At 51.1% G+C, this 24,769-nt stretch overlaps 1 protein-coding gene across 2 annotated transcripts in view; it reads left to right on the plus strand.

The window, feature by feature from the left end:
* The first annotated feature begins 343 nt into the window (after nt 1-343).
* The window catches only part of Trak1 (trafficking kinesin protein 1), a 169,131-nt gene continuing 144,705 nt past the window's right edge, over nt 344-24,769 (plus strand). For both annotated transcript variants that reach the window (XM_031345664.1, XM_031345666.1), the window contains exon 1: nt 344-665. The gene's annotated coding sequence lies outside the window, so the exon portion shown is untranslated. The remainder of the gene's footprint in view (nt 666-24,769) is intronic.

Consider the following 24,769-nt stretch of genomic DNA (forward strand, 5'->3'; position numbering starts at 1 on the left):
CTGCCACCCCCACCGGATCCTCACTTGGTGGCATTGCCCTCATGGCTGGTCCATGGCCCCCTCCTGCGTCGTTAACTCCGTGCTTGACTCCGGGGCTATTTTCCCAGCACCATGGCGCTGGCGGTATGGTCCCCAAGCAGCCCCCGCGCGCGGGCCGGGACGCACGCTCCGGATGCCAAGTGGGCCAGCGCTTTGGGGGTCTCGGAGCCTCTCGCTGCGGGGACCGAGGACAGTCGCGAACGAGGACTGTCTCGCAGGTGGCGGCCGGGCGGGGAGGGCGGGGCGGGGCGGGGACGGACGGGGAGGGCCGGGCGCGCGTCGGGCGGTGACGGCAGCGCGAGGGGAGGCGCGAGGCCGGGCCGCGCGGAGCCATGGCGAGAGGCCGCGCTGCGGCGCCCGCGACACGATCCCCGGCGCCGGCCCCGTCCCCAGCCGCGCCCCCGCCCGCCACCCCGGGGCCCGCTCGGCCCCCGCCCCCGCGCGCCCCCGGCCCGTGACACGCGCGTGCAGAGCCCCGGATTGTCCCGGATCGCCGGGCACCCGCCTACGCCGAGCCCCGCAGTCCCCGGAACGTGAGCCACGGGCGGCCGGGGCCGGGCCGACTACGAGGCGGAGCAGCGATACCGGCCCCGGGACCGCGCCCGCCGCCCCCGCGCCTCCTGCGGGTAAGTCGCCCGAGCTCCGGGCCTGCAGCTGGGGAGGGGCCCCGGCCCGACTGCTCCCCGGTGGCACCTGCAGGACCCGGGACACCCGGAAAGGTGCCTTAAGGCCACCGTGTCCCGTCGCGCCGCGTGTACTCCAATTCTGGGCCCCGGCAGCCTCGTTGACAGTCCGGCGACCTTCAGAGAGCCCGGGGCCGGAGCGCGCGCAGCACCCACATTCCCACTCGCCGCCTGAACTTTGTGTAAATGACGTCGTGCGCCTAGGGACCCCCCACCCCTTTCCATCCTGAGAGTGAAGGAGTTCACTTTGGGTCACTTCTTTTACTTCTGTTGTACAATTCTGTCTCGTCTCCAAGGTCAGCCTCTTGAGGGTAAAAAGCAAATGTCACGACAAGCAAAATTTTCGTTTTTGCTAAGGGAAGATTTCTTAAGTTCCCTGGCTCCCCAGCCCCTTAAGCCTCAGCTTTAGAAGCAGTTGCCTGTGCTTGCGCAGACAGACTTTTACTGCCCACTTTGAGCAGGAAGAATGGATGCTGAGGCCTCTGGGGGGTTTTTTGTTTCCCGATTTGCTTCGCAAACTTTGAAACTCTGTGTAAGGTTGACCGTACTGTCTGTAGAGAGTATCTAGGACCCAGGGTCTTTCCTGCATGGTCTTTCTAGTCTGGGGAAAGTGGAGGGAAGCCACTAGGCACAGGGGTCCTTTCCAATTTCTAACTACCAGAACTGTCAAGAGGGAGGAGTGCGGCTTGAGCTCTGAGCAGCATCGTCCAGCACCTCTCTATCTGTGTGTGTGTGTGTGTGTGTGTGCATGCGCCTGGGTGCGATGGGGCGGTCTCCCTATTGGGGTGGAGATGACAGGTGGAGGTGGACCACAGCTGCCTTCGCCTTTGGTCTCTCACTAAGGACTGTAGCCTCTGTGACCTCTGACTCCAGCTTGCTCACAGAGAAGCCCAGGCAAGTGGAGAAGCAGCTGCAGATCAGAGCTGGGCCCAGAGGGGTGCTAAACTGATTTACAACGCCCAGGTCGAAGCATAGCAGGTTTGCCAAGGGCTGGGTTGCTGGTGGCCACTTGGCAAGGCACCAGGCCCATTTCCTGTTTGATGCCCCGGGGACGGTTGGGGTCTGATTTCCTGCGCAGAGCTGAGCTCTCCTCTGGGACAGTGTCTTCGCCCTCCTGAGGTAAGGACACTGGTGTTAGGGTGGGAAAGTCGAGATTCACAGCCTCTGCAGGCTGCGTGACCTTGCCCCTAACTTAGCTTGTCTTACCTGCCTGTCCCATGTATCCTGGTCCCCTAAACTCAACTGGACCAGTGGAAGGGTTAGAGTTGGTGGTGGTTTTGTTTGTTAGTTTGTTTTCTGTGAACATTAACCGGGCATTGGAGGGTTCTCAGGTCTGACTATGCTTGTAGAGTTGTAACTTTTGAAAAGTCCTGGTGGGAATGATTAAGATTATATTATAGTAATTATAACTTTTATAGGTTTATAGTGTGGGTCAAGTCAGGTACTGTGTGGGCTTCGACAGCGACATGGCTCATGATTCACAACGAAAGGGGTTTCAAACTTTCGGTTTCCGAGCGGCAGCGCCTTCTCGAGCCCCTGAATGAAGACACTTCTTTCTTGCCAGTGTGAGGCTGCCTCTGGTCTTGCACACCAGAGTCCTCTGTGTTGCTAGATGGTTCTGGCTTGAGCCACCTGAGCTCCCTGACCTTGACCTCCTGCTCCCCAGGTGCAGAGCAGGCCTCTGGCTCCTTTAGGCTTGGGTGCTGCATAAAGGCCTAATTGTTGAGTGATAAGACAGTGGGTGAGCCGGCAGGTGGCCACCTTTCCTACCAGGGGAAGCCCTTTTCTTCCCTTCAAGAATGCAAGGCTTGAAGGGTAAGGTGCTCTTTTAGACTCACAATCAGGCCTTTTGCGCTTTCTTTCGTTTATTATTGTGTGTATGGCACTGTAGAGAGGTCAGAGATCAACTGCGTGGAGTCTTCCCTCCCACCCTTCTTGAGGGCTCCCCAGATTGAGCCCTCCACACTTGGGCCTTTTGAAGCACAGTTCAGTCTCTGCCCTTACAAGCTTGACAAACTCCAGTACAGTGCAGTGACCGCCGTCTCCAGACTGAACCTGTGCCCCATGTGTTTGAAAATGGACCCCGCCTGTTCACCCCTCTGTGATGTGGGAGAGGGACAAAGGATGCTCTTTTTCAGAGATATTAGAAGACCGGTCTCCATTGGAAGGGCTGCATGGATCTTCAACTTTACTTTGCAGCTTGGGGGTTAGCTCTGCTGGGTGGGAGGTGCTGGGATGAATGAGTGTTCTGGCTCCGCCTCTCTCTTCTTTCTTTCTGAACAATGCTCCTTGAACCAGCTTGCCCTCTTGGTGGTGGTGGTGGGGTAGCCAAGTGGGGGTCACTTTCAGTCTTGAAAAGGTCTGTCTAAGCATGTAGTGTACGTGAGCACCAGCACGTTTACCTGAAGGTCTAGGCGACGTGGAAGACACTTGGTGGTGCTGAGCTGCCTTGGGCTGGTCTTTGTTTTCTCCTGAAGGGCTGTGTGGCACCACTGAGGGGGAAGCCTGCTTACTTAGGCTGCTGCTGCTAAAGTGTACCAGAGATCAGGTGAGATGGTGCATGGGCAGATCTCAGAATCCTTGGCTTTGGGCCAGGCAGCCGGCTCCCAGGCCTCCTGTTCAAAAAACCTCACCTTTCTAAGAACTTAGCAAGGTGCAGCTCTCTGACTGCTTGGGGCAGTGGCTTCTCAGGTGGCTGCTGGCTGTAAGCAGTGTCACTTATCTTGATGCTTCCAATTCGTTCCTGAGGCCGTCAAGGCTCAGGAGGCTGGCAGAGGAGCTGGGAGCTTAGCCGTGGCCTCTGATGCTTTTCTGAGTTAATGAGTACTGTGAGGAAGATAGGAAGTAGGAGTCGGTTTTTTGTTTTTTTGTTTTTTGTTTTGGTGGGTATGAGATGTGGGGAGGGGTCTCATGCAGTCCAGGCTGACAGCAAACTTGCTATGGAGCCATCTTTAATCTTGAACCCCTAATCCCTCTGCCTCCACCTTCCAAGGGCTGGGATACAGGCATACCGCACCATATTGTACGGATTTGTTCTGCTTGCTATTTGAGAATGTCATTATGTTGCTCTAAGCTAGTTGTCTTCTACTGGGCTCAAGGTGCTCCTCCCCACTCCAGCTCAGCCTCCCCACTGCAGGGACCCCAGGCCAGAGCCAGGACTTTTCTTGCTTTCATGTAAAGGTGCTTTAACGCGATGTCTGAACTGAGAAGTGCTTAAGGAAAATGCATCCTGCCCTTCTTGACACCCTGAAAGCTGTCCGGTGTAGTAAGTATCCTGTGTGCTTGCCCAGCCGCTGTCCCCTGGAGGCTCAGGCATTTGCACCGTTGGTGGTGCCGTTTGGGGAAGTTTAGTGGGTGCGGCCTTGCTGGAGGAAATGTGTCACTAGGGGTGGGCTCCGTGTCCCACTTCATCCGGTTCCTTCACTGTCTTGTGCTTCCAGTTGAAGATGTGGGCTCTCAGGGTCCCCATCTCCCACCATGCCTGCTCTCGCCAGCTTGTCTCCGTCACAATGGATTCTTAGCCTCCTGTATGTCAGTCTTTCTTCCTTACATTGCCTTGACTGTGGTGTCAAGCGGTGTAAAGTCACGAGTGCACATTCCCAGCCTGAGAGGCCTGGAGGTGGCTCACTTCTGGGCTGTCCTCTGGCTCTAGATGCATGGCACATCAGGACATTCAAGAGCTGAACAGCCCTCACCAGAGGGAGTGTTGTGCCAAACTGGAAGTGGACACTGAGTAACTAGGGATGTCAGAGTAGCCACCACAATATAAATGGTCTGGATTGCCGGGTTAGACCAAGCTGTGTGTGCTCAGAGGACTATACATCAACCTCATTCTCCAGCTCAGTCATGACTTCTCTCTGTCTCTGTTTCCTCTCATCTTCTCTCTCTTTCTCCTTCTCATCTCCCATCTCACTTTCTTATGAATCAGGGATGAGTAGATGACCCCAGTCCGTAAGGTGCAACTTGTTCTCCATCCATGCACAGTGGCCTCAGACTGTCATTCTGGGTCATTCTGGGTCATTCTGGCACTGAGGCAGAATAGATAAGTGAATCCCTGGGGCTCTCTGGCCAATCAGTTCAGCTTAGTAGTTGACCTCCAGACTAGTGAGAGACCCTTGTGTCAAAACGCCAGGCAGACAGTTTCTAAGGAATGACACCTGAGGTTGTCTTCTGGCCTCCATATGCACACATGTGTACCCACATGCACACAGACATGCACATCTGTACATTAACACTAAAAAAATAAAATAAAAAAGAAGTCAGTTGGCCAGGCAGTGGCGGTGCACGCCTTTAATCCCGGCACTTTGGAGGCAGAGGCAGGTGGATTTCTGAATTCGAGGCCAGCCTGGTCTACAGAGTGAGTTCCAGGACAGCCAGGGCTACACAGAGAAACCCTGTCTCCAAAAAAAAAAAACAAAAAAAACAACAAAAAAAAGTAAGAGTTAGTTGGAGATAGCCCAGAATGTGTGAACTGTATGATTTGACCAGATTTTTGTGAACTTTGTGCCTTGACCTCACCCACTCTTCCTGGCACCTTACTGTCACTGTTCTCTGCCTTAATTCCTGGACTTTAGTACTAGATAACACAATCATGTTGATTGAAATATGCCTCCATCTTCTGGCAGGTTCATGGGGACGAGCTGACGGGAATCACACACTCACCGTGCTGCTTCAAAGTGATTTACATCTGTAACATCACTATTAGTTAGACTTTGGATTTGGACAGCCTGTCTGCCCAGGAGGCCGCACTGAGTATAACTCAGGCCTGAGTATAACTAACTCAGGCCCTCTCCCTGGCTTCCCCGGTTGGTTGGTAGAATAAGGGAGCCCTTCTAGGCAGTTCTTTCTTAGCAAGAATGTGTGTGGTGGGACCCAGCGATTTGGCTCTGTAGAACATTATGCGAGAGACCAGGTTTGTGTGTGTGTGTGTGTGTGTGTGTGTGTGTGTGTGTGTGTCTGCTCATGCATGCAGTACCTGAGGCAGTCAGAAGAGGGCGATAGGGTCCCCAGAGCTGAAGTGTCAGATAGTTGTGGCCACTTGATGTGGGTGCAGAGGTCCGAGGCGTAGTCCCCTGTAAGAGCAACATTTGTTCTTAACTGCTGAGCCATCTCTCCAGCATCAGTTTTTAGAAAACAGTATGGCCCCATTGGACCAGTACAGGGTCTCCTCCTTTTTTTACGGATCCTGAAGAAATTATTTTCGGTTGGGCTGTGGCCAAAGAGAGGAAGTCTCTCTAGTCTTGGATGTAGTTTGGCCTCACTTGACTGAGGCATCTCTGTGGGGGTGTGGGAGCTGTCCCAGACTTGCTTGTCTGAAGATCTCAGGAGACTTCTCTGGGAGTAGGGACAGAGTAGGGACGGGAGTGTCAGCCATCCTCCTGGGATAAGTCTGAACTGAGAGAGCACAGAGGGCTCATCTGTCCTGCTGAGGAGTAGCCTAAGAGGGTAGTATTTAATGAGGGGGGGGGGCTTAGTCTCCTCGGTGGGTTTCTGTGCTAATTTTGGTCCCTATTGTAGTGGCACGGGTGGACCTCAGGAACATAGAGAGTTCATGTCTCGGAATGGGGCCAGGGGGCATTGTGGTCATCATTGTCCTCGTCATTGCCACCATCACCACCATCACCTTCATCCTGTCAATCTGGAAGCTTCTTAGATCTGCAGAATATCAGCCCTGCTAGGTCTGAACCTGAATTTTAAACACATCATCTGTCAGTGTGTACAGAGTCATCTCCACCGACAGGTTCTTTTCCAAGCTGGCCAGACCTTGTGGATGTTGTGGGGAGTAAGTCCCTTCCCAGCTTGACAGAGCTGGGGCCCAGCATTGTGCATTCACCCCTGCCGGGCACTGAAAGGAAAGGGCTTAGTGATTTTAGGAAAGATTGAGTCCCCCTCCCCATCCCCCACCTTCCTTTAATCCTGGGCAATGAACTGTAAAGTGGGAGGGGCCGAAGAGAGTAAAGGGCTGGCTTACCATTCTCTATCAGCAGCCAGAACAGCCCCATAGTGTAGTCAGCCAGGAAGGACACTCTCCTGCCTCATCAGGGAGCTAAGACATCAGCAAGACAGGCGTTGTTTATGTATACATACTTATGCATGCATATATGTATACATGCACACATACGCATATACGTACCCACGTGTATGCCCACATACACAGACATGAATATGCTTATATATGTATGGCTATACACATACATACACTCATGTTCACACAGACTATCAAAGATAGATGACTGCTGTTTTATGATCAGTCTCATGTAGCCCAGGCTGGCTCAGACTTGTCATGTAACTAAAGATGGTGAACTTCTGTTCCTCCTGGGTGCTGAGATTACAGGTGTCCACCACCATGGCAGGTTTTAGAGCTTGTGGACCAAATCTGGGCGCCCAAGCCCAGCCCTGTCTTTCTGAGTTCTTAAGAATTCATCCACCACATCTGCCTGGTTCTTAGCTGGGTCTTTTTTGTTGTTGTTTTTTGTTTTGTTTTGTTTTGTTTTGTTTTTCGAGACAGGGTTTCTCTGTGTAGCCCTGGCTGTCCTGGAACTCATTCTGTAGACCAGGCTGGCCTCGAACTCAGAAATTCACCTGCCTCTGCCTCCCAAGTGCTGGGATTAAAGGCATGCACCACCACCCAGCTCTTAGCTGGGTCTTTGACGCATTCACCCGTCTACCATTTTTTGTTGTTCTGTGGATTTGAAGTTCTGGGTCATCTGCACTGTGAGCAAAAGTGGCCGAGTGGCAGCTGGAGTGTAAGATCCAAGACCAGTGTGTGCCACCTGCTCTTGCCTGCTTTTCATGAAGCCACAGACCCCTCAGGCCCTTGGCTCCCCCATTGTCTTGTGTACAGAGGAGAGCAGGCAGCCAATCCTTGGCAAATTATTCGTGTCCTTTCTCATAGTTACGCAAGTCCCTTAACGTGAGATAACAAGAGATCTAGATTTTCCTTAGAACAATCATTTTTCACTTCATTTAAAAATACCGGTGAAATTTATATTCCATAAATATATCATTTTAACTGCTTTCAGCATGTAGCATCTAGTATGCCTGTGTTGTGTAGAGACCTCACCGACATTTCCAAAACCTTCTTCATCATCTCCAACTGGAACACTACCCATTAAACACATCTCTCCTTCCCAGCTCTTGATGACCACCCTCCCCCACACTCCTGTCTCTGAACTTGACCATGCCGGAACTGCCAAACAAGTAATATTGTCCTCGGCGTCTGGCTTATTTTGCTGGCAAAGGTTAGTTTGTTTGTGTGTTTTTGTTGCTCTTATTGTTGAAGCATGTGTCAAATTTCTTTTGTAAGGCTGAATAATATTTCATTCAGTAATGGATGGTGGGCTCACATTGCTGCGGCCTTTGCCATACAGATAATACACTGGGTCCTTGCATTCATTTCTTTTGGATGTGTACCCAGAATTCCAGTGGGTGGATCTAGGAGAGAAAGGAGCCTGTAGTTTGTTATGATGGGTACCTTTTCATTTTGTAGCGCTGGGGATGGAGCTTTGCACAGGCCAACCTCTGCTTTACGGGTGAGCCACACACCAGCTACACGTTCTCATTCTGAATATGGAGGGGGCGGGTCCTCACGGCAAGTAGGGCAAGCCTGTTAGATTGTCACTTAGAGTTGAGTCATAACATCAAGGATCATTCATTCTCAATGGGTCCATTTATGGGGCCTTTCTCTACTGCTAAAACTGGGGAAGAAAACTGAGTCCGTGCCTTAACTACAGGGATGGGCAGGTGTGTGCCATCTTATGCAGATGGAATTGGTGAACTTTGTGCCAGGGGATTAAAAACGCAAGCAAACAGACAGAAATGCATGCTCGTGACCTGTGAGTCAGGGTACCCCATAGCAGTTTTAACAGGAGGGGATCCTTATGTGTGACTCATGGGGCTGTGTCTGTGAGCCTGGTGGGTGGGGACAGATGTCCTGAGCCAAGCAGAGAGCAGAGGACAGTGGGCACTCTCATTCTGGTCTGCAAAATGTTTTATCTTTTGGTTTTTTGAGACGGGGTTTCTCTGTGTAGCCCTGGCTGTCCTGGAACTCACTCTGTAGACCAGGCTGGCCTCGAACTCAGAAATCCGCCTGCCTCTGTCTCCCAAGTGCTGGGATTAAAGGCTTGCGCCACCACTGCCTGGCTTATCTTAATATTTTTAAAGATGTTTTTAGAAGTGTTAATTGTGTGTGTGTGTGTGTGTGTGTGTGTGTTTGGGTGGGTGGGTATGTTCATGTGAGTGCTGATGTCTTCAGAAGTTGAGAAAAGACATTGGATCTCTTGGAGCTGACCTTATAGGTGGTGGTGAGTCTCCCCAACTTGGGTGTTAGGAACAGAGCTGAGGTCTTCTATTATCTCTCCTCTCTACCCAGGACACGTTGTATTTTAAATGAGATGACAAATACGGTGTGTATTTATGGACACGAATGTTTTCATCCATTAGTTAAAAGAATGGTTTTTATTTTCTTTTTAACCATTCTTTTCATTCATTCACTCATTCAGTGGAGAACTTGTGTCTTTGAACTCACAGAGATCCCTAGCCTCTGCCTCCAGAGTACCGGCATAACAGGTGTGCACCATGACAGACTAATGGATCTAATGGTCTGGAGGAATTGTTGTGCACGGTGAGCCTTCCTTTCCACTTTGGAGATTGGTACTTAAAAATGCTGAACCTAGCACAAAAATCTCTCCTTTTTTCTCTGAGGATCAAACCCAGGCAGGGCTTCATTCACACTGTGCTAGTATTTGACCATTTCATCACCCCCACCCTCGTCCCCACCCCCACTCCCACCTCCCAGACCTTACCCCATACCACCTCCACGGCCTCACCCCTCCCCACCTCTGCCACTGGTGTTGTGTAACAGTTTCCTCAGAGGTTAATGCATTACATCCAGCAAGAAAGTAAACAACTCAAACTAGCTTCAGGAAGTCCCTGAAACAGACCAAATTTACTAGGTCCCTTCCTCCCCTCAGGCTAGACAAAGTTGAGCTGCAAAGGCAACTCAGAGACCAGACCTCAAAGAAGCAGAAACCAACTGAGGTGCCTGAGAGAGGTCTAGATCAACCCTGGCACCTGGAAAGATTGCTTTCCAACCTGCTGGCTGAGCTGTCTGCTGGCTGTGCAGTGTGCTCCAGGTTCGCAGCTTTGAGCCGTCACCCATGCTGGGGCAGGATTGGAGATGCAGTTGTGTGAATCATTTCTGCATCTGTAAGTAACCTCTCACCCACATTCCTGTAAGTAGCCCCAATAAACTCGTGGTGTCCACACTTTGGTCTGTCATGGGCTCCCTATTTGGGGTGAATAGATGTGTGGTTTGCATCTCCCCAAGGAAAGTTTTGTCACACAACACCAGGTGTTCTTTGACTGCAGTTGAGTTGTTACCTGGTGTGGTGACCTCAGAGGGTGATTAGGGAAAGCAGGATTTGGTACCTACACACTGTGGGCCACCCGCCCTGGCTAGTGCGCTGTCTTCCCTGGACAGCAACAGCACAGAGAGGCCTAGGCCCCACCCGGCATTGGTGTGGGCTGTGGATTTTGTATCCTTGACGACTCCCCTGTTTAGGCTTTGAGGAGAGTTAACTTTGCCGTAGTCCCAAGACATTAGGAAAATCCCTCTGGATACGGTGCTTGGATGCTTGGGTGCTTGGGTGCAGGGGACAGCATTCCAGAGACGTCTTGTGGGAAATACACTGTTTGTCGTTGTGTATTTAAGGGAACAGCTTGGCTGTTTGAGAAAACAAGCAGGATGTTTTTGTGATTACAAAGCCAGGGAAGTCCCAGACACACACTGGGACAATGGAAAGCAATCCAAGATGCCATCCCTTACAATAGACGTGTCTGTGCTGGGAGGCTGTCTATATGTTAAAAGATTGTTAAGCTGGGTACAATGGCTGTGCTGGTTAGGGTTGTCCGCTTGACTAGGGCACCTGGGAAGAGGGAACCTCCACTGAGGAGCTGTCTCCATCAGGTTTGCCTGCGGGAAGTCTGGGGGGCGTTCTCTTGACGAGTGACTGATCTGGGGGTGCCCAGCTGGCTGTTAGCAGTGCCACCTTTGGGCAGGTCTTGGATTTTATAAGAAAGTAGGCTGAGTATCTGTGGAGAGCAAGCCAGCGACTACTGTCCCTCCATGGCCTCTGCTTCAGATCCTGCCTCCAGGTTCCTGCCCAGCTTCCCTCAGTGACGAACTGCGTGCGACCTGGGAGTGTGAGATGAATATGGCTTCTCCTCCCTACGTTGCTTTGTTCATGGTGTCTCTCACAACGGCAGAGAGGCAGGGGGATTGACTCAAGTTTGAGGATAGCCTGAGCTACATAGCAAGCAAGACCTTTAAAAAACCAAAAGTGGATATCTCTATAAATGGACTACCTAAGATAAAAAGGATAGGTGGGAATGCTTTAGATACTGAATGGTACCTGGGGAAACTTGTAGCAGTGATGTGCTTGTGGAAGTCAGAAGACAGCCTTGGGCGTTGGTCCTCACCTATCACCTTATTTGGGACAAAGTCTCTCTTTTGTGGTTTGCTGCTATGTACCCCAGGCTAGCTCATCAGGGAGCTCCTGGGAATTCATCTTCTCTTCCTATGCTCTCACCGAGGGAGCACAGGGCGCAGTGGGATTTGAATTCAGTTCTTCAGGCTGTCTTAGTCAGTGCATCCCTCCCTGCGCCCCCACCCCCTGCTCAGCTCCCCCGCTGGGATTGGATAGGAAGTAGTGATGCATATAGAAAAGGGACAAGGGTTGCATTTGCAGCTCAGAGGTGGAATACTTGCCTAGCTTGCACGAGGCCCTGGGTTCGAGTCCCAGATCCACAAAAGAAAGCAATAAGAAATTTACAAATACCCCTCGGAGTTTGGTTATTTTTCTACATGTCGAATTCTGTTTGGCAGAGGGCAGCAGACAGCATGGCAGAAAGCATCCCTCAGAAGCAAAGGTGAAGACTACTTGTCGCCCCCAGGATCCCCAAGAATCCCACTTGGTCCCTACGGCAGAAAAGGGTTGAATCTACAGCTTTTCTAAAAAGAAGGCTCATGGCAGAGTGGGGGTCTGACTCAATCCCAAGCCAGTGCGAGTGTCCAGAGCTCTCTCCGTCTCCACGGTGCCTGAGACCTGCTAAGGAGGCTTTTTCTCAGACTGAGGGAAAGTGACTTCAGCTTGTGTGGTAGGCCCAGGCTGAGTGGGAAAGAAGCTGGCAAGTTGGGGTGTTGTGTAGGGAAACAGGAAGACTGGGAGGTGGAGGCGGTCCTAAGGGTGGGGGAGGGGCCGGGTCCCGGCTGAGCTTGTGTGAAGGTCCAGGTTGGTTGGCTCTGGGACAGTGAAGTCTTCAGGTCAATGTTGGCAGCAGGTAAGGGTCTGGGAATCATCTGGGAGACATGTCTTATGTAGAAGAATCCACGTAGTTGCAAAAGATCAGGAAAGGGAGGAGAGCTGGGGAGGGAGCTGGAAGGCGCATTCTCATGGTGACTGTGACAGGGTTCTGTGGGAGGCCAAGGGTGTGTTTGTACACAGTAGGTGTGCAAGCATGTGCTTGTACACAGTAGGTATGCAGAAATCTGCTCTCATGCCATCTGGTTTCCTGTAGAGACATTAAGCTTTAGAGACACTATTTAGTGATTTAGTTATTTATTTTTGTGGAGGACGTTTGTCCAAATGCTTCAAGAAAGTCTTTATTTTACATTGTGTATGTGTGTGTGTTCGTGTGTGTGTGTGTGTGTGTGTGTGTGTGTGTGTGTGTGCATGCACACACTTGCCTCTGTGTAGTTCAGCTTGGCAGAGGAAGTTTTCTCTTTCCACCATGTGGGACCAGGGGATGGAGCCCGGTCATCAGGATTGGCAGACAGAGCTGAAACACCTGGCCAGCTCTATTTGTTATTATTTGCTTGTTTGTTCTTGAGAGAGGATCTTATGTGTCCTAGGCTGGCCTCAAACTCGCTATGTAATAGTCAAGGGTGATCTTAAATTTCTGACCCTTTTGCCTCCACCTCTGAAGTGCTGGAGTTACAGGAGACCACCACACCCAGTTTATGTGGTGCTCAGAATCAAGTCCAGGACGCCCTGTGTGCTAGCCAGACACACAGCCGTGTAGACACTTTAAACAAGCACGTGGCGTCTGAGCACTGGTACTGTTGGTGACCCTCTGCAGGTTCCCTTTAGGACATCATCCTTACCTGTCTGGTGTCTAAAGCGAGTAAGCCTGCATTAGGGACATTTACAACCTTTTCTGTGATGTGGGGGTGGAGAGCTGTGAATTGTGTTAAACCGGAGCCAATCAGAAGCTGCTTCTGGTAGCAAAGATTCCTAGGCAGCAAGCCGGGTGAGACATTTGACAGTACTGAGTGCTGAAGGTGTAGAATGTGTGTCAGTCACCCCACAGAAAGAGCAGCTGGGGTGGCGTGGTGGCTCAGGCCCTCTAGAGTGTGTCAGATTGGACTACGTGACCTGGGGCTACACACACACACACACACACACACACACACACACACACACACGACCCCATCTTTAAAGAAGAACAACAAAAACATCAGCCTGGACATTGCCTGGTCCCTAGAGGTGGGCTGACCTTACGCATCTCCTCAGAGCGAGGCTTTGGTACCATAGCAGCTTTACTCACGAGACACCCCCCCAGCTGAAACCCCCAAATGCCATTCAGTGGGTGACTACAGGAACAAGCCACACAATGGAGTATTACTCAGCCAGGAGAGAGAATGAGGCGTGAATGCATTCAACAAACACCTGAATGTTGCAGACAGAATGTTGAGAGGCCGATGCACAAGTCCATGCAGGAGGATTTCAGAACTTTTTTTTTCATACTGATGGAAGCCAGAGATGTGGATGTGTCCCACAAAGTAGTACACAAAAGAGTTACTGCCAGTGTAAGATGTAATTAAAGCCTGTGAAGGAGTTCTAGTTAATTCGTCGGCTCTCAGGTGGGAACTCATCCGGCTGTAAAATGAAATAAATGGACTGGCAGGATGGCTCAGGAAGGGAAGGTGCTTGTGGCCAAGTGTGAGGACCTGAGTTCTATCCCTGGTGCCACAGGTGGAAGGAGAGAGCCAACTCCTGAAATTGTTCTGTAACCTCCATTCCATTTGTTTGTCGTGTCTGACACACACACACACAAACACACACACACACACACACAGGCACGCACACACATGCACACACACGCAGGCACACACATGCACACACACATGCACACACACACATACACACACACACTTCGGCAGGTGGTCCGTAAGGTCCTTCAGCAGTCTTCGGAGTGGGTGATGGAACTTAAGTATTTATTTATTTATTTTCCCTGTTTCCTAAAGTTGTTTTGTTCTTCTGACTCAGGCACTTGCCTGGGGTCCAGAATTTAAAGGAGAATGAAAAAAAAAATCTCAGGAATTTATATCAGTCTTTTTTGTTTTTGAGTCAGGAATTGAACTCAGGGCCTCAAGCCTACTAAGCATGCAGTCGACCACTGAGCCAGATCCTCTCAGCTCAGGATAAGTGGTTCTTTTAACGCAGTGCTTCAAAGATTCCAAATGATGATGGGGGACATGAGAGGCAAAATAAGAAAACCTTAATTTCAAGACAGGATCGGCAATGTTGGTTTTTCTCTTGGCTCAGTTTGCAGTATAGCTCAGTAGGAACTGAGGGTGGAGCCAGGGAGAGTCTGTAAGACATGAAAAAGAGCAGCTCGCCCTGGATATGTGACCTACAAAGAGCAAAAGGACAGAGATGAAAATAACCATGTTCCAGGTTCAGGCTTGCGGTGTCCTGTGAAGGAAGGAAGCTGCCTGTGTTGTGTCCTGCAGCAGGTTCTGTTCAGTATGCTGAATATTCCACAAAAGGAGGCAAAGTATTTGTGACATTCCTTAAAGTAATTAAACAAATGTATGGCAGTACAAAGGCTCCAGCCCAGGACATCACAGGTGTCAGGCAAGCGCTCTTCTGCCCAGCTGTGTCCCCAAGCCTGCGATGATTGTCCTGCTGATGTTTTATTTGCTTGCTTGTTTGTCATTGTTAATCTGTGAGCTGCCCTGGTGTTATAAATCAAAATATGAGCTTGTCAAGACATGTGTAACTCATGTATGGCTTAAACAAAGTCGGCAGCACCGCCAGGTCTCGGTGTAGAGCACTGTTGGAAGGTTAATCATTGCCCACCTTTCAGCTAGCTGTGTAATTGCTATGGGCATAATTACCTGGTAGACAGGGGTGGAATTTGGTAATTTGTTAACCTCAAGACTGCGTGCGCGCTATTGTGTGTGGTTTTGCAAAGGGCCTTTCTTTGTCTTTCTCTAGTGAGTGAGAGATGCCCATCTGGCAGTCTGGATCTGTTGCCCCAGAGTCAGCGCCTCTTCCGGTTGCCATGGAGACAACCTCAGCACCACTAGGCACCCCCTCCTATGGATTCCTGCCAGGTTTCCCCATCCTGTGCCTAGGTACAGTTTCTGAAAATGCTGGAAGGTCTTTCGAAGTTCAGGGTGGTGGGGTTACTTTCCAGAGCAGATGCCAGTCAGGGTCAAACCTCCCAGGCTTGTCCCCCATTGGTCTGTTCACCACCCTTCCCAGGTCTGGAGTGGAGGGCTTGCACCCTAGCAGTTCTCCTAGTCTATGGGAAATGAGCTCTGGGCTGGCCAGACCCAGTCACAGGGGCTCCTGCAGGGACCCGTTCACTATGTCACAGGCCCTTCCTAATCTGCTAGGAATTGCCTCCCTCCTTCCTTTCCTCCCACTGTCCCTTCTTTGTCTGTTCTTTAAGTTGTGTGTACATACTCTTGAGTGTGTGTGTGTGTGTGTCAGTTAGGGGCTGATGTCTGGGCAGATTAACTGCCAGAAAAAACAAGCCTGAGCAAGACCCCTAGACTGTATCAATGTCTTCCTCAGTCTCTACCTCATTCATTCATTCACTCATGTGCACGTGTGCTTGTACTGCACTCCTGTGGCTCATCACAGGGAGGGACCCTTGCCATTTATCATGTGGGTCCCAGGAATCAAACTCAGGTCATCAGGCTGGGCAAATGCCTTTACTGGACTAGCCATCTCAAGGGCCTTCTGCTCTATTTTTTGAGACAGGGTCTCTCACTAGGCCTGGGGTATCCTGTCTGTTGTGCAAGAAGTCAGGGATATGTTTGGTGGGGTGCGGTATGGTATTGGGGAAGGGGGTGCCTCTGAGGGCACATGCTGAGGCATCCCTTCCCCCTGAGGTACCATCCACACGACGGTATAGATAAGAGTTTATTTAGGGCATGGGGAGGGCAGTTGAGTGGGAGGGAGGGAGGGAGAGAGAGAGAGACAGAGAGAGAAACAGAGTGAGACTGAGACGGGGACAGAGAGAGAGAGAGAGAGACCCAGAGAGAGGGGAAGAGAGAGAGAGAGAGAGAGAGAGAGAGAGAGAGAGAGAGAGAGAGAGAGAGAGAGAGAGAGAGAGAGAGAGAGAGACCCCGGGAGCACGGGGCAAGCAAGCCCCTTTTATAGTGAGTCTGGCAGACCAGGCTGTTGCCCGGTAACTGTGGGCGGAGCCTAGACGAAATGCCAACACGGTCCCTGTGGGTGCTAGGACTCAGACTCTCAGGTCCTCGAGTTTGTAAGCACCATACCAGCTGGGGACTCACCACTCTCAGCACTTTCATCGATACTTGTACACGTGCGCACATCTATGTGGACCCAACGTGTGGCTGTTACTTTGAGAAGTTGGCTATTTCAAGGAATTGGTCCACTCACCAGCATAGCGTTACCGTCTTCTTAACGGCGACGAGCCCGGAAGCGGTGGACTCATCTTTCCCCCCCACACTTGAATCCCGTGCTAAGACCGCCCATCTTTCCCCCCACACTTGCATCCCGTGCTAAGGCCGCCCATCTTTCCCCCCACACTAGCATCCCGTGCTAAGGCCGCGTCTATTCAGAGGAATTGTTGGGTCTGAGCATCCCAGCTCAGGAGAGAGCTGCAGGAGTGGCTTCTGGATGAAGGATGAAGGCCCCGAGGGAAATAAAGACTAAGTGTGGGGGAGGGCTGGACTTCCCCACCTCCCAAGAGGAGCGGCAGAGGAAGGAGGCAGACGCAGTCACGTGGGGGTGAGCTCATTAGTCCTGGGACACCAGCTGTGCTATTCTTAGGGCGGTTTCCAGTCGCGGACAGATGTTCTTAGGCGAGGTTCCAGCCAAGCTCACTTCCCGCATATCCGCATATGGTATAATACAGGGTGTGGAAAAAAATCACACAGGTAGATAGCTTTCCCAGGAAACAGCGCTTTTTTTTTTAAAACCACAGTTTTCCCTTTTCCGTCTTTTTATTTTTCCTGTTTGTCTTTCTCTCCGTTACTTCTTTCTCCCTGTTTTCTCTTCCTGTCCTTCTCCACCACTCCCTCTCAACCCTATTTTCCAATTTCTCTTTCTGCCTGACCTTCTTCCCCAAGTTCCCCCTCCCACTTCCGTGTGGAACTTGGACGCTGCGGGACACCAAGCCTGCCTGTGCTGATCAACCGTGAACCTCAGCCTTGCTTAGAAAGTGTCAGGTGTGCTGGGAGGTCTGGGGTCACCCTGGTCTGGAGCTCTTAAGTTACAGCAGCCTGGTTTGAATTGCATGTTGGTACCTCCCTGTCCTCAGAGTGTGGCAGCCTGAGAAGTGAGCCCGGGGCAGAGGGGACTAGCCTGTGTGACATTAGCTGGCTGGTCACCTTTCCTGCCACTGCTGCTGTCCTTGGTGGGTCCCATCACAGTCTCCACAGGACAGAGTCGCTGTCTCACTTTTCTCCTGTCTGGAGGCCTTGAGGTGACATCCCGGGCGTGGCCTCTCTGTGGACACTCCTTAACGTTTATTTCAAAGTGCAGGAGTTTTGGTCAGTTTAAACTTGTAACTACGGAAGAACTTCCTGACCATTCACAACATAAGGAAGCGGTCTGTGTACAAATGAGGAGTATTTCTAATTGTGGTCAGCTGTTTGAAGGACTCCGCAAGGAGCATTTCAAAGTCAAGTCAGTAAGTCTGCTTAGGAAAATGCTTATGGATTTTAAATTACTGTTGAATTGTTAAAGTAAAAATCAAAGAATAGAAGGGGAGAGTGCTGTACCTGGCTGTGGGGTGAGATGAACAAATGCTGAGCCCAGCAACTGAGCAAACGCTGAGCCCAGCAACTGAAGTGCGTGGCTCGTTCCTTTTTATTTGGGGACCAAGTCTCTGCTTTTCCTCACTTTTCCTGTGTCTGGATCATAGAATATAAGGCTTCTGCTTGAAGTTGCTACTCCTTAAAATCCATGAGTTGGACCAGGGAAATGGCTCAACAGTATAGAACATTGGCTGCTCCCCCATACAACACATACACATCACACACACATGGCTGCTCCCCCATAGGACCTACAACACATACACATCACACACACACACACATATCACACACACATACATTACACGCACATCACATACACACCACACACACACACACATTACACACACATACACACACACACATGCATCACATATACACACCACACACATCATATACATACATGGGTGCACACACATGTGTGTTGGAGCTAGGGGATTCCTGGCAGGGTGGAGAGGGCTCCAGGCTGGTGTGAAGTATGTGTGACTGACTTAACTGTGAGCTGCTGAGTGTCAAGGACAGAGCTACTTAGCAGCTAGGGAGAAGAGAGTGGTGGGCAGGTGACACAGGTGTCTCTGGGGAGGGGAGAGGTACACAGAGACTGAATAATGGGAGTGGATCATGCGAAATGTGCAGGGAGAGGTTCCCAGGCCCCGCAAACAGTGAGTACAGGGACTAGGCAGGGCCACTGTGGCTGGCTGAGGCCTGGAGTCCCTAGGGAGGTGACATGGAGGCAGAGGGACCTGGTGGTGGCCAGGGCAAGTGGACACCCACATCCTGCCTCGACCTGCCTGGTGAGGAACTTAGATTATGATCAGAGTATGATAGGAAGCTGCTCAGGGGAGCACCCTGGTCCTGTTGCTGTGGAGAGCCAGGAGAGTGAGGCAGAGCAGGCTCAGAGGGAGTTCAGAGGGAGGCTCATCCTGGAGGCTGTGGGGACTCGGGGCATCGCAGTGGACAGAGAGTCTAATGTGAGGACCAGATCCATGTACCTTCTTAGTGGAGTTTGTGATGTCAGAGCCTGTTACCCTCAGTGGTGGTACGACAGGAGGTGTTCTGTGGAATTGCTAATCAGGCATTTAGCAAAGAAGGCTTAGAGACAGATGCATGTCTTTATCCCAGGGTAGGCTTGGAACACAAGGACTGTGAGAACCACATTTCTGTTTGTAGCTAAGCAATTACTTTTCTCACTGGATGTGATAGTCACACTAAGGGATCCCAGCAGCACCCTGGAGGCTGAGGCAGGAGGATTTTGAGGGCAGCCTAGGTCATAAAGAGGGTTCTAGGCTAGCCCAGGTCACACAACAACCAGATTATTTTAGCTTTCTTTAACAGTCAGTTTGAGCAGCCATCTGGGAGAACGCCTTGTAGAGGGATTACCTCTCTCAGATTGGCCTGTGGTGGTGCCATGTGGATTATTAATTGATGCTGGGGGCCCAGCCCACTGTGGGCAGCACCATTCCCTGGTCGGTAGACCTGGATTGTGTAAGGCTAGCTGAACATGAGCCAGAGAGTGAGCCAGCTAAGAGCGTCCCTCCATGGCCTCTGCTTGACTCCCTGCCTTGCCATCTCTCAGCAGTGCACTGGGACCTAGAAGTTCTTTCCACTCCCAAGATGCTTTTGGTCAGGGTATTTTTTCTCAGCCATGGAGTGAAACTAGAACACAAACATACAAAAAATGTTTTCTTGAAGGAAGAAGAAAAAAACCTTAGATGTCCTCCTTCCTTGATGATCACGGCTACCGCTGACCAAATCACTAAGAGGAAAAGGACACGGTGCTGCTGAGGGCATTAGCCTGACAGCTGGTGTCAGCCAACCTCCCTGACTGTCTCCTGAGTGGAAAGCTTTCCAGAAATTCTCAGTGGCTCAGTGATGGTTTCTCGTGAGTGCCGTGTCTGTGCCAGGAATGGATACAATGTCTCATCTGTGCCTCACCCTGGGGGCTGGGAATGTGGCCCGGTCGGTAGTGTACCTGCTTAGCTTGCATGCAGCCCTGAGCCACATAAACTGGGTGTGGTGGTCACTCAGGAAGTGGAGGCAGGAGGATTTTCAGTTCAAGGTCATCCTTGAGTACCTTGAGTTCAAGGCTAACCTGAGATACCTGGGAGCTTGCCTCAAAAACAAAACAAACAAAAAGCCAAAAAAAAAATCACCGTGTTAAAAATTATTCTGTGAATTAGAGCCTGGTTGCCTGGGGTGTGCCCCACCTTCACAGCGAGGTGATAGTAGATTTCCAGGAAGATTGCGGAAAGCTTAGCCAGCTCCCTGGAAGCTTATCGTCCTCACCTGCCTCACCTGAGCAAGCAGGGTGGGATTCATGCCTTCTCTGTAAGGCTCCTCCTGGAGAGGCCAGGGAGGGCACTGGCCGCTCCATCTGGAGGCTGGGGTTGGGGGGGTGGGGGTAGGAGGTGAGAGGGGGGCATGGCTGGCAGGTGCCCACTGGTTCTGCGTAGCACAGCCTGCAGCTGTGGGAGAGAAAGGTGCACTCTGCTCTCCTGTGTTCACTGGTGGGGTATGCTCCTTGGAGATAGGAGTTCATTGGGAAACTGAATAAGGGTTATACCTGCTTATTCCGGAATGTTCTGTTATTTCCCAGACAGGCCCAAGGGTGGAGGTAGGGAGTCCTGTTCTCTCCATGTTGAGGGACTACCTTTGCCCTGTGATGTTTGTGTGGACTGTCAATTTTATTTTAAAAATATGCCTGTTTGTTTGTTGAAACAGGGAGCTCTGGCTGGCCTGGAACTCACCATGTAGGTCAGACTGGACTCGAACTCACAGAGATCCGCCTGCCTTCTGAGATTAAAAAACGTGATACCATGCTTGCCCACCCCTTCTTCTCCCTCCCCTCCCCTCCTTCTGTCTCCCACCCCTGCTTTTAATCCACATGTGCAGATGAGAAGAGCCATCACATCTGCCGCGCTTGGGCTTCACTGCTTCTGTGGGTGTTCTGCTTTGTTTTTGTCATCAGCATGGTACCAACCTGAGTCACCTGGAAAGAGGGAGTCTCAGGTGAAGAATCGCCTCCACTGGGTTGACCTGCAGGCACATTTGTGAGATACTGTCTTGGTTGGTGATTGATGCCGGCGGGAGGGCACAGCCCACTGTGTGGGTGGCACCATCCCTAGGCAGGTGGCCTGGGCTGTATAAGAAGGCTTGGCTGAGCATGAGCCCACAACGGAGCCAGCAAGCAGAGCCCCTCCATGGTTTCTGCTTCAGATCCTGCTCTAACTTCCCCCAGTGCTGGATATTTAAGCTGGAATGAACCCTTTCCTTTGTTAAGTTGTGTTGGGTCAGACAGAATGCACATGCAACAGTTGGGAACATTCAGAATCTTCTCAACCAGCTCTTTCTAAACTTGCAGTTAATTGTTATCAGGCAGAGTCACCTGCCCTGTGGGAACATGGGGACTTTCTCTCCTCTCTTCCCTATTTAGGTCCTTTGTTTTCCTGATAATCAAATAACTCCCAAATTACCAAGAACTACACACCTTGTGTGTGGACTACTGTCTCCATTTTTATTTCTTTCTGGGGTGCTGCCGATACAACGTGGCCTAGCACACCAGAGGCCCTGGATTTGACCCCCAGCACTGTGGAATGGGGTGTCGGAGACACAGGAGCCTCAGGGCTGCCTCAGTGGGCTGGAGTCCGCCCTGGCTGCTGCCTCAGACCCCCATCTCAGAACAGTAGAAGAAAAGCTAGCCGGCTCCTCTTACTCTGTCCTGGGTTTTGTTGTTCCCAAGATTGTTCGTGCAATGGTTTAACTCGATCTAAATGTGACAGCCAGCCTCTGCCCTTCTTAGATCAGAGAGCCAGACGGCAGTGAGTGAAAGAGTGTGGCCAGCTAGAGATGCAGATTTTCCTTAGAAGCTGAAAGCCATGCCTGTTCTGGAAGTATTAGCTTACCCAGCTCTGGGTGCTATGAACAGGCGAGCTAATTACTGCAGCCTCATTGGTCCATCTCAGCCAGTTAGAGGAAGGCTTTCCACGGGGCAGAGGGGCTCATTACCCAGCCACCAGGGCCCTGACCCTCCTCCTTAGAAGTGGTGTGAGCTTCAATTAGGAGCTTTGGAATGGGGATAACTGACTGCTGGGCCATAAATAATGCAATCTACCCTGTCTCGCAGTGACGGTAGCTGCCACAGCCACAGCGGCTTTTCATTTGGAAACCTGGGCCTCTAGTCCTCAGTGCAGCCAGTGTAGGCTATGTGAGCTTGTGGAGTTCTTAGCCAGTGAGCCTCCGCAGCATCCCCACCTACAGAGTAAGGTGTGCAGAATGTGCTTGCACTGGTTAGGCAGGGAGAAGCAGGAGCCTGCTTTGTGTGTGCTCGTCGGCCCCTCGTAGTTCCCGCTGATCCACCACCGTGTATCATCCCGGTTTGCCACCATGTACCATTTGTATCCTGCACACCGGGAATGGAGCCCAGGGCCTAGAAGAATAGATAAAAAATTGCCAACGAACTTTGTTGTTAGTATGGGTGTGGCCATGTGCATGGAAGGCACGAGTGGAAGTCAGAAGACAAGGTTTGGGAGTTGTTTGTGTCCCTCTACTGTGGGTTCTGAGGTTTGAACTCAGTTCATGAGGCTTGTGTGGCAAATGCTTTACCAGCTTAGCCATGTTGCTGGCTCTTCCCCCTCACATCTTCTTCCCCTCCCTCTAGCTTTGTTGTTCATCAATATCGGTTTGTCTATTCTAATGCCTTACGTTTCCATATGAGTGTGTGAGTGTGTGTGTGTGTTTGCGTGTGTTTGTGCACATGTGTGTGTCTGTGTGTATGTCTATGTGTCTGTGTGTGTGTACATGTGTGTATGTCTGTGTGAGTGTGTGTCTGTGTGAGTGTCTGTGTGTCTGTGTGTATGTCTATGTGTCTGTGTGTGTGCACATGTGTGTATGTCTGCGTGTGTGTCTGTGTGTCCGTGTGTGTGTTCGTGTGTGTGTCTGTGTCTGTGTGAGTGTGTGTGTCTGTGTGTATGTCTATGTGTCTGTGTGTGTGTACATGCGTGTATGTCTGTGTGAGTGTGTGTCTGTGTGAGTGTGTATGTGTCTGTGTCTGTGTGTGTGTCTGTGTGTATGTCTGTGTCTGTGTGTGTGTGTGTCTGTGTGTATGTCTATGTGTCTGTGTGTGCACATGTGTGTATGTCTGCGTGTGTGTCTGTGTGAGTGTGTGTCCGTGTGTGTGTGTGTGTGTGTCTGTGTGTGTGTCTGTGTGTGTCTATGTGTCTGTGTGTGTGTACATGTGTGTATGTCTGTGTGAGTGTGTGTCTGTGTGAGTGTCTGTGTGTCTGTGTGTATGTCTATGTGTCTGTGTGTGTGCACATGTGTGTATGTCTGCGTGTGTGTCTGTGTGTCCGTGTGTGTGTTCGTGTGTGTGTCTGTGTCTGTGTGAGTGTGTGTGTCTGTGTGTATGTCTATGTGTCTGTGTGTGTGTACATGCGTGTATGTCTGTGTGAGTGTGTGTCTGTGTGAGTGTGTATGTCTGTGTCTGTGTCTGTGTGTGTGTCTGTGTGTATGTCTGTGTCTGTGTGTGTGTGTCTGTGTATATGTCTATGTGTCTGTGTGTGCACATGTGTGTGTCTGTGTGTGCACATGTGTGTGTCCGTGTGAGTGTGTGTCCGTGTGTGTGTGTGTGTGTGTGTGTGTGTGTGTGTGTGTGCACGTGCAGGAGCTCGGTAGTAAATATAGAGAGAGGCCAGGGATCAACCTGGTGTCATTCCTCAGGACTGGTAAAATCAAGCTGTCGGTCCTCAGGTATTCTCTTGTTCCCTGTCTTTTTCATGGTGATGACTGTTTTAGAATTTCTTTTTTTGTTTGTTTGTTTGTTTTGTTTTAGATTTTCTGACTGAAGGGCTTGCCCTTTGTCTAGAAAGGGCCTTAAGTCCCTTACGGGGGTCACAGTTACCACCTGGAACCAGCCTCGTCCCATAAGATGTCTTGGACCCACCCCACTGTTGCCTTTCCAGACCTCGTAACTTCTCCAAGTCACAGCTGTTTCACTCATTCACTTCCGGTCTCTTCAGAGACGCCCTCTGCTTCCTCACTCCCACCCAGTCAGCAGCAGGCAGGGGAGCCATTACTCCAGCGGGAGCTGCAGAGGAAATATTCCGTGTTAAGTACAGGACACACCTCTAGCCTGACATTCTTGACCTCTGACTGCAAGGTCAGAGTCATCCAAATTCTTTGTGTACATGTGTGTATGCTTATGTGTATGTGTATGTACATGTATATAGGTGTGTGTGTGTATACATGTATAGAGATGTGTATTTGTATATGTTTGTGTGTCTGTGTACTTGTGTGCATAGATGTGTGTGCATGTGTGCATTTGTGTGTATGCATGTGTACATGTGTGTATAGATGTGTGTGTCTGTGTGGGTGTGCACACACATGTGTGTGCAGATGCACTTGTAAGCATGCAAATGGACCAGAGAAAGCCCTGGGCTGTCATGTCCTGTCTACCTGGTGTTTTGGGGACAGGGTCTCTCTCTGGCCTGGAACTTACAAAGTAGGCTAGCTAGGCTGGCTAGCCAGCAAGCCTGGGGATTGCCTCCCTCCAGAGTGCAGGGCTCCAAGGTTGCAGCACTTGTCTACCTGAAGAGTTCTTTCCTTAGAGTGCAGGGACTCCAAGGTTGCAGCACCTTGCCTAACTGAAGAGTTCTTTCCCTCTTGAGATGAACTTTCCGCCTGGAGTCCTGGGAAAGCCCACCCTCCTGTTTTCCACCCTTCCCAATGACTGTTCCTATGGGCAGAAGGCTCCTCTTCCAGGCAGCCTTCACCTGCTGCTCCTGCCTGTGGCCCCTGCCTGAGCCTGTGGCTCCTGCCTGTGCCTGTGGCTCCTGCCTGTGGCTCCTGCCTGTGCCTGTGGCTCCTGCCTGCGGTTCCTGCCTGCCTGTGGCTCCTGCCTGTGGCTCTTGCCTGTGGCTCACTCCTGCCTGTGGCTCCTGCATACCCAGCATGCTGCCCCCCCCCCCCC

Source organism: Mastomys coucha, unplaced genomic scaffold, assembly GCF_008632895.1.
Source record: "Mastomys coucha isolate ucsf_1 unplaced genomic scaffold, UCSF_Mcou_1 pScaffold23, whole genome shotgun sequence".
NCBI lineage: Eukaryota > Metazoa > Chordata > Mammalia > Rodentia > Muridae > Mastomys > Mastomys coucha.